Source organism: Salarias fasciatus, chromosome 2 (genome assembly GCF_902148845.1).
Source record: "Salarias fasciatus chromosome 2, fSalaFa1.1, whole genome shotgun sequence".
Lineage (NCBI taxonomy): Eukaryota > Metazoa > Chordata > Actinopteri > Blenniiformes > Blenniidae > Salarias > Salarias fasciatus.
This window is the reverse complement of record NC_043746.1, coordinates 3,635,471-3,645,455: the sequence shown is the minus strand read 5'-3', so window position 1 is coordinate 3,645,455 and position 9,985 is coordinate 3,635,471. Positions and strand designations below refer to the sequence as shown.

Below are 9,985 nucleotides of genomic sequence, written 5' to 3'. Positions count from 1 at the left end.
CACCTCAGAACCTGCACTCCGCCTCCCGTCCGGCGCCACACCCTCAGGTCGGTCTTCAGTTTTTGGGAGCTAGTTTGTAATTTGACACCAGCTTCATGCCTTTTCGGCTTCCGTTTCATGCTATGAGTTAAAACTATGGTATCATCTGCAGAGAGTAGACTCCCTTTAACTCCAGATTGGATTCACCGGGTCGGAGCTTCAGCCGCCCGGCGCCGCTCGGCGCCGCTCGGCCTCCAGAGCCGAAGCACCCGGCGAGAAGGCGTGGAATGCTCAGAGAAACCTCCCCAACGTTTAGAGAGACACGTGCCTTCCAGTGTGGTCAGCGTCACGACCCAGACCTGTAAACCAGGGCCGACCAGCCGCCATGACGGCGGCGCGGCTCATCTATGAAATGGAGTTGGCGGCCGATGTGGCGCCTAAAAAGAAAAGAAAAAAAAAAAGTCGTCTGGAGCTGTAAAAACGGAGCGGCTCAGTAGAAAAGAGCTCCGGCGGTGGAGCCGGCCGGGTCTCCAGTGGACCTTCCTGACCTGACAGTGCATGACATGTTTTACTTTGGGTTTCGCCGTAGATTTTTGGGCACTTTAAATTATAACATGTGCTTAAGTTGTGTTATTTTAAGTATACGAATATATATAAATGGATATATATCAGTGTTACTTTGTCTCACTTCCTCTCACCGACACCAGAAACTTTAATTTCACAGGAAACGGTTTTCATAACAGGAGCAACACACCAGGAAACTTCATTTTTTCTTCTTAAAGTAGAAGTTCATGCTTTTCTTACTGGTACCATGGTGTCGGTTTGTCGCTTCCTGTCAGGAGCTTTGCTTTCACGGACTGCAGTGCGTCGACACGTGAAAGCAAACCTGTCCAAAATAAGGAGTTGCCCTGTATAGTTTAAAAAAAGAAGAAATTCGATGGAAAAAATAAGGGAGGGTGACATACTGTATATACTGATGTCATTATTTGTCTGAGAAACACAAAAAAAAAACCGGTTTGTACTATTGTTTCGAATGTGCACTTACCCTGATATCTCCTAATCTTTGTTCCTTTGCTGGTTCTTATCGGTTGGATGCGAGAGCTCTGGATAATAAACGTACTGTGTGGAAACATGGACGCAGCTTTCATTACGACTCGGGAAAGCAGAAATCAAACCGCCGGATGTTACCAGAAAACGCACAAAGCCTCGGAGTGGTCGTTCTACCCAAACACTCGATTCAGCCTCAGAGGTCACCAAGAACCTGCAAATTTTAAAAAAAGTGAATTAGACGTTTTAAGATGGTTTTTTGTGTTTTAAGTTTGGATGTGTTAAAGCTGAAACCTCTTAAAGTCGTCTTTGGACCGGCTTGAATTTGACGTGAACATCGGTTTCAGGCTCCTGCCGTTGCTAACGCTAACAGTTAGCGGGTCTTAGCATCGAAGCCGTCCTGAGCGAGTTGGAACTGCAGCTCGTCAGTTACTCTACATTTACTCAACGTTCAGCTCGACTGTCTGCATGAAGGCTTCGCGCTAAGCTAAGCTAAGCTAGGCTAGGCTAACCTTCCCTCGATTACCCTTTTTGTTTTCCTCTCCAGAGTTTTTTTCAGTGGTGAATTTTCCCTTTTGAGTCCAGACTTTTGCATATCGGTTCCTGAACTTGTCGACTTTTTAAATGTACAGAGACCCGAGTACGGACTAACCCAGCTTCTTTCCCTCCGTCAGCGAGGCGTTGAGCAGTCGGCCTTGTCACCTAGATTCCCCTAACCTCTTTTTACTTCTGCTGTAAAATAATCTCACAAGGTAAAACCCGTCGAGGTGTCGGTAGCGAGAGTCGTCGATTCCCCCCCCCGGGACTGGCGGGAAGATAAATTAAAAAAAAAAAAAAAAAAAAGAAGAAGATAAATCTTTGTACATGTTTGAAGAGGCTGGAAGGTGTTTTCCAGACTCTACCTTCACAGAGACCTTGAAATACTTTGTAACTGTGGCTGTGCTTCAACCTGCTTGTTGGTGTATTATATTGTGCATCCTAACACCGGGTACAGAGTAGCTGTTTCCTCCTGCCGGCGGCCCGGTCCGTCTTCAGTAGGCTCTAGGATGGACGTCGCTAGTGAGGCGGTAACGTGAAGCCAAGGCTTGTACCATAGTGGATAATGTACATTTAAAAAAACAGTGCGATAGCGAAGAGGGTTGCTGCATGCTGAGCGGATGGAGTCTTTGAAGAAAATGGCGCCGAGGAAGCGTTTTACTCGCGAGTCTCTTATAACTTACTGGTCGTGACATTTTTACCCAGCTCTGCTGTTTTTCTGGCGACCTGCCTGGGGATGCGTGGGAATGTTCCCGGTCTCCTGCAGACGATCAGAACGTTCGTGAACCATTTGGCGTCCCAAAACAAAGCTCCAGACCGATGAGGGGATTTCTGGAGGAGCCTCTCGATATCCAGAACCAAACGTGACGAAAGAACAAGTCCTCAAGCAGAAACACTCCAGAGAACTCTAGAGGTGAGACGGACTGTCGATTCAGTTTTCTGTCCGTCTGCGCCTTTGCTCGCTCGAACATTGGAACAGAAGTAGAACGGCGACGAGAAGCTAACGGCTTTGAGCAGTAGAAACTCTGGATGAGGCCGTTTCTGATCGGACCGCCGACGTTTAGAAGGGGAACGTTTCGGGGTCGACGTCCCTCAAGAAGTGTGACGCGCCGACCCGATCGTGTCTGCAAACCTCGGTTTTTGACTCGCTACACCCTGAAGAGACGCTCCGTAAACACCGTGAAACACTGTATATGTCAAACGCACGCGGAACCCCGGTGAATTCACGCCCCACGCCGCCGCCGCCGGGCGTCACGCCGGGGTCGCGGGGCGGTTTGCCGAGGGGAAACCGCCGCCGGCGTCGGCAGACGTTCATTTGCAGAATGTAAATAACTTCAACGAATACTAACTAGACACACGGCGGGCGGTTCTACAATAGAGTGCCAGAGAGAGAAGACGCAGAGAATCTGTAGATACTTAAACCAGGGTAGTCAAAACAAGCTGTAAAACCTTGTGTGCACTTTTTGGGCATTTTTTTGTTTTGTTTTCCTTTTGTACATACTTAACTAGCATTTAAGATGTTTGGGTTGACATGTCTGGTTATAGTGCAATATATTTTGTATGCAAGCAGTTTCAATAAATAAATAAAGGTCGATCTTCCTCCATCAGCGCCGTCTGGGTTTCCTTATTTCACCAGGGGAAAAGGTGGACGCTACTTCTGAGGACAGCTTGAGAATGATTTATTAGTGGTACGTCCCATGTTGGACCACTAGATGTCACTGTTTAGTGTGATGAAATGTTTCATTTATTTTGAAAGACAAATGAGTAACCAGTGTCGGTGTATGACTGACACTGGTTTTAATTATTTGTCCCTATGGAAGAAGAGCTCTCTGTCCCCAGAAAGACAGTTTTTAACCACTGGGACAGACAAGCAGTGGCAGCATGGTGAACCTGTCTCTCCTCTGAGTTCACCTGGAGCCTGGACGCTACGGGATCAGAGCTTTTAGTTTTCCAAGGTGTTTTGAATGAAAGATGAAGGTAAAATCCTGAAGCCAGGAGAGACGTCATCAGTGATAAAGGACCCCTTTTACCGGGGCCCGTAGTCCAGTACCTGGACCAGACCGGGACTACCAGGACCAGACTGGACTACCTAGGTGGGCCTGAGGAGGGAGAAACTTCTTCGGCTCATGTTTTCCACAAGTTCGTTTGTTATCGACCTGTTGGGAGGTGACGGACGAGACTCCCCTGGTGAGGCGGTTCAGAGCAGCACCGTGAGGAAACCCACTTGGCTCCAAGTTCATTTAATCAGGTCCAACATGCTAATGTCTGTTTTCCAGAATTTTTTCGTTTTGTTTTTTTGACAGCCACCAAACCCCGAGCATCACTAGTGCTGAAATGTCTATTTTTAAGATTGCATCTAGTGTTTTCATGAAGGACTTTTACTTTGAAGTGCTGCCTCTTGTTTCTTTGAACCAACTGAACTTCTTTTTGTGTGTGAATTCAGTGGAGGGGGAATGTTTTCCGCCTTCTCATTTTCTCCTCTCAGATGTTCTGAAGGTCCTCGCCCATTTCCCTCACTCTGGGTCGTTTCTGTCTTGAAGCTTTTGAAGAGCCTGAGCTGGTTCTGGTTCTGCTTCTGGTTCTACTGGTGCAGAGCGCTGACTGCCTGGTCTTCCTCGGTCCAGGTTCCAGTGATGGACCTGCAGGCCAGTTGCTCCTCGTACTTTTGGATCTGATCCTTCCAGACGTCCAGCGGCTCCCAGATCGGTCACTTGGCTGCTGGAACTTCCTCCCTCTCTCTGGAGACGGGTTTCTAAGGCCTCCAGCTCGTCGTCCTTGTCCCTCAGCAGCTGGCCTTCCTCCTGGAGCTGAGAGTCCAAGTGTTCTGATCTGTCCTCCAAACCCTCCTCCTCTGTCAGCAGGTTCTCTTTCTCTCTCTCAGAACTGCTGACCGCCTCGTCCTGATCCTCCGCCTGCATGAAGCTTCCTGTCCCTCAGAGTCTCCATGCTGGTCCTGATTAAACCTGGACCCCCAGGAGCGCCATGGGGCTCTTTTCTTTTTTTGCATCCCCACTTTTCTAATTTCTGCCCAAATCTCTGGGCATTATGGGATGGAAATTCCTGATATTCTTCAGTAGTTGCTTTTTTTGAAGAGGCTGTATCATGCTCTTTTAGCTAGTCCAAACCCTAGAAATAGCATTAACATGGTAATCGTTTATTTTTGGCGCTAAGGAAAAGCAATTTTGTGTGAAATAAAAAATTTTCTGGGGCTAATTCTGAAACCCGGAAGAGAAAACGCTCCGTTTCACTGAAATCCCGCCTCTCCCCCTGTGGACTTTGACTGACAGCTACTTCAACCAATCAGAGCTTCAAAACTACGCTAGCTAGCTTTAGCTCTTTAGCTCTAGTTTCTCTACACACAAAGACAGGCGAAAACGTCTTTTCCTGTTAGAAACTCACCAAGCGCAGACCCTCCAGACTCTTCAGACCCTCCAGACCCTCCAGACTCTTCAGACCCTCCAGACCCTCCAGACTCTTCAGACTCTTCAGACCCTCCAGACCCTTCAGACCCTTCAGACTCTTCAGACTCTTCAGACCCTCCAGACCCTCCAGACCCTTCAGACCCTCCAGACCCTTCAGACCCTTCAGACTCTTCAGACTCTTCAGACCCTCCAGACCCTCCAGACCCTTCAGACCCTCCAGACCCTTCAGACCCTTCAGACTCTTCAGACTCTTCAGACCCTCCAGACCCTCCAGACCCGTCAGACCCTTCAGACTCTTGCTCTTGCTTGACTGTTGCTTTCAGACGATGGTTAAAGTTTATCTCTGTAATCAGAGTTATAAAAAAGTGGCAACGCTGATTGCTGAGGGCCTGCTGGAAGGGGGGGGGGGGGGGGGGGGGGGGCGTCTTCACCGTGTGACGTGAACGTGGGAAAACAGAGCGTTTTCACGGTGCGGGAGGGGCTGCCTCTCTGAGCAGCACAAACACAAGGAAGGCTCAAACACGAAGGCACCAAGGAAAAAACGCTTTGGGGAGTTTTTGGTGAGTACATAACTATATAACAAGGTTAAAACATACAAAAAGTGAATTTTGCATGATACAGCCCCTTTAATGTGCTTCATTGTTTAAACCTACTGGAGGCAGGGAACTTGTAATGTGTCAGAACCTCTTAAGACTAAATTAACCACTTTGATTTTATTAAATCTTCACTTTCTGCAGGAAATCATTACCATGCTATGAGTCCTATACTTCTAATACTGGTGTTTATGACGGTGCTTTTTGTATTTTTTAAAGTTAAATATAAAGGTAAAGATTCTCAAAATTAAAAAAAACATGCTAAGGATATTGCATAGCATATTAATATTCTGTATCAATTAAATTCAAATCAATAATATCTTGGATGCCAAAGTATAAAAACAGTACTATCTCAAGCACAAATGAAAATAAAATCATTATATGAAACCACAGACATCCACTGAGATTCCAGTAAAGGCAGCATGAATCTGCTTTAAATTAAACTCAAATGTTTGAGTCTCTCTGTGGTTAGTAGCACTGTGGTGAAGTTAAGCCGCCGTTCCCTCTTCAGCTGTTCACCTCAAAGCCCAGCAAAAGCAGTTTTATGTCAGATGCTCAACTTCACCGTCTGCGTCTATTTCCTGATTCATCCAGGCTTCTCCGTGCAGACTTAAACAATACTTTGGCCTAGTCCAAAAAGGTTCATTGGTCTTTCCAATTTATAATCCAAAAGCAAAGGTTCTTTTCCAAAGACCAGGGAGGTATTTTTGTTATAACAAAAATACCTCCCTGGTCTTTGGAAAAGAACCTTTGCTTTTGGAATACTTTGGCCTCTTGTTCAATCATTTTTTTTTAGGAGTTATTGTACAGAAATAATATTTGATAATAATATCCGGATAAAAACACAGTTTGACATGGCAGTCCTGCCGTTTTCACAGATGGGCAGACTGTGTGCTGCAGTACCCAGCCTGCTCACACGGGGGCGCTGTGGGACCACACGGACTCCCTGCTGCTGGAGAAGAGACAGAAACGCTGGGCTCGTGCTGAAAATTCAAGACATGCAACTTCTCAACTTCTGCAAAGACACACAGCAAGTCTAATGAGCTCAAAGCCGAGAGCTGTGTGTGTGTGTGTGTGTGTGTGTGTGTGTGTGTGTGTGTGTGTGTGTGTGTGTGTGTGTGTGTGTGTGCGTGTGTGTGAAAACTCCATCTCCCAGTGTCATCATTTAAATAGAAATGGCTGGCACAGCTGTGGCGCCGACAATGCTGCGAAAAGACGAAAACAATTAAAAACAGAAAATGCTTCCAACAAACGCCGGCTCCTGCTGGCTGAAGGACACGAAGGAGGAGAAGAAGAAGAAGAAAATAAAATAAATAAATAAATAGCAGGGAGCTTTTTTGGCCCGTAATTACATTTCCTCCTCACATCCTTCCATCGTTTTAACATCTAATTCTGCAGTGACTGGTGTGAGCTCTGCTTTCTGTCCGTCTCCCTCTCTGGCTCCGGCTGTCTCTCAGTGGCTGACCTAGTTTTGGACGGCCTTTCTTACACACACACACACACACACACACACACACACTCAGGTCCACGTTGCCGGTGTTTGGTGTGTTTCTGGTCCGGACTCTGGTTGGTGACGATGGGATTCACTCACGGAGGTCATGAATGGCCGCCACTGTTTTTTCCTCGTCTTTTTCCCATCATGCATCTCCCCTCTCCTCCCTGCTCGCTCCATCCCGGACTGCTGTTTTTCTTTTTCTTTTTTTTTTTTTGCGGAGTGTGATGCAGACGAGTGCTGGCACGTTGCCCCGGACCAGACCGAACACACACACACACACACACACACACACACACACACACACACACACACACACACACACACGCCGGTGCTGTCTGGGACTTCTGGAGAGCACGGCCGTGTCTGGGTTAACAGCTCTGCTCCTGCTGAGTGGAACTTTCAACCATCTGCTCCGTCAGAATGCAGGGAGACCAGAGGAGGACCAGGAGGACCAGGAGGAGGAGGACCAGGAGGACCAGGAAGAGGAGGACCAGGAAGACCAGGAGGACCAGGAGCAGGAGGACCAGGTGGACCAGGAAGAGGAGGACCAGGAGGACCAGGAGCAGGAGGACCAGGAGGACCAGGAGGAGGAGGACCAGGAAGACCAGGAGGACCAGGAGGAGGAGGACCAGGAGGACCAGGAGGACCAGGAGCAGGAGGACCAGGAGGACCAGGAGGAGGAGGACCAGGAAGACCAGGAGGACCAGGAGGAGGAGGACCAGGAGGACCAGGAGTACCAGGAGCAGGAGGACCAGGAGGACCAGGAGGAGGAGGGGCAGAAAAACCCTCCAAAGACCTCCACATGTCACTGACAGGAGACTCCTCCCTCCTGATGGCTCAGAAGGCCTCGAGGCTGAAGGTCTGGAGGTCTAGAGGTCTGGAGGTCTGGAGGTCTAGAGTTCTGCAGGTCTGGGGTTTAGAGTTCCGGAGGTCTGGAGGTTGGAGGTCTAGAGTTCTTCGAGTTGGAGGGCTGAAGGTTAGAGCTCTGGAGGTCTGGAGGTTAGAGGTCTGGAGGTCTGGGAGTTGGAGGGCTGGAGGGCTCGAGGTTAGAACTTTGGAGGTCTGGAGGTCTAGATGGATCCGTTCTGTATTTAGAAAGAGTCAGTCCTTAAATTCATCATCAGCCATCAGGATCAAGACTCAGATCATCAGAAGGTCTGAAGGTCTCCAGAGAAAAGCCTCACCCACCAGCAGGAACCCTGAGAACCCCGAGAACCCCGAGAACCCCGAGAAACCCGAGAACCCCGAGAACCCCGAGAACCCTGGGAACCCTGGAACCAGCAGCCCCGCGGTGCTCCGCTGCTGTTTCTAAAGTGAAACCTCACACAGTGTATTTGTTGTTTTGGAAAAGTGACGTTTCCTCCCGTTTCTATGGCAACCGAGTTATTTTTTAAGAAGGTTCACCATGGAAGCTGTTTTTAAAAAAGTTGTGTTTTCAGTGGCTCCGATCACCGTTGTCATGGAAACAGACACACAACACCCACTGAAAGAAACAGAAATATGAAAAAAATGTAATGACACCGATTTGAATTTATGTTAGATTCACAAAATGTTGACATATCGTCAATAATTCTAATTCTTTGGAATAAATCAAACTTGCATTTTTCCTTAAACCCAAGTTTGACATATTGGAAAAATATTTGTAGTTAGTTTTAGTTTACATTCAGAAAGTCTAACAATATGCAAATTAGATTAAAAATACAATAATGTCAAACACTGAAATTGCTTTCATGATTCATTTTAAATTAAGTCTTGTTTCAAATGTTGTAAATTAAGTCCATTTTATGCCTCTTTTTAATATAAATCAAGCTAATTATAATCCAGGATTTACTCAATATATCTTTGATTAGAAAGACTTCACCCATGAATTCGAACATCGCGTCCACCCAGGTTTAACCCAGGCTCAGCCCAGGTTAAACCCAGGTTAAACCCAGACTAAGCCCAGGTTAAACCCAGGTTAAACCCCAGTTAAACCCAGGCTAAGCCCAGGTTAAACCCAGGCTAAACCCAGGTTAAACCCAGGTTAAACCCAGGTTAAACCCAGACTAAGCCCAGGTTAAACCCAGGTTAAACCCCAGTTAAACCCAGGCTAAGCCCAGGTTAAACCCAGGCTAAACCCAGGTTAAACCCAGGTTAAACCCAGGTTAAACCCAGACTAAGCCCAGGTTAAACCCAGGTTAAACCCCAGTTAAACCCAGGCTAAGCCCAGGTTAAACCCTGGTTAAACCCAGGTTAAACCCAGGCTAAACCCAGGTTAAACCCAGGTTAAACCCAGGCTAACCCCAGGTTACACCCAGGTTAAACCCAGGTTAAACCCAGGCTAAGCCCAGGTTAAACCCAGGTTAAACCCAGGTTAAACCCCAGTTAAACCCAGGCTAAGCCCAGGCTAAGCCCAGGTTAAACCCAGGTTAAACCCAGGTTAAACCCAGGTTAAACCCAGGTTAAACCCAGGCTAAACCCAGGTTAAACCCAGGTTAAACCCAGGCTAAGCCCAGGTTAAACCCAGGTTAAATCCAGGTTAAACCCCAGTTAAACCCAGGCTAAGCCCAGGTTAAACCCAGGTTAAACCCCAGTTAAACCCAGGCTAAGCCCAGGTTAAACCCAGGTTAAACCCCAGTTAAACCCAGGTTAAACCCAGGCTAAGCCCAGGTTAAACCCAGGCTAAACCGAGGTTAAACCCAGGTTAAACCCAGGCTAAACCCAGGTTAAACCCAGGCTAAGCCCAGGTTAAGCCTGATTGTGGGACTTTCAGGGGTGAGTCTGTGTGCGACTTCTCTCCAGCTGAGTTTCTGTGTGGAGAGAGAAGATCCGATCATCAGCTCATCAGTAAACGTCCTCTTCAGCGTCACTTCCTGTTCTGAGGTAAAGTTTCTGTCTTCATCTGTGGCTGACTGGAACATTGACTGATTTTC

At 47.5% G+C, this 9,985-nt stretch overlaps 1 protein-coding gene across 3 annotated transcripts in view; it reads left to right on the top strand.

Moving 5' to 3' along the window:
• Positions 1–7,399, top strand: part of fmr1 (fragile X messenger ribonucleoprotein 1) — a 17,067-nt gene extending 9,668 nt beyond the window's left edge. Inside the window, exons 15-16 of one of the 3 annotated variants that reach the window (XR_003932593.1) lie at positions 1–47; positions 152–2,999. The exon at positions 1–47 is cut by the window's left edge and continues 1,588 nt beyond it. The gene's annotated coding sequence lies outside the window, so the exon portion shown is untranslated. Of the gene's footprint in view, positions 3,000–7,337 lie in introns of those variants that run through there. The other 2 variants (XM_030105654.1, XM_030105642.1) reach the window with 2 other exon arrangements.
• The last annotated feature ends 2,586 nt before the right edge of the window (positions 7,400–9,985 follow it).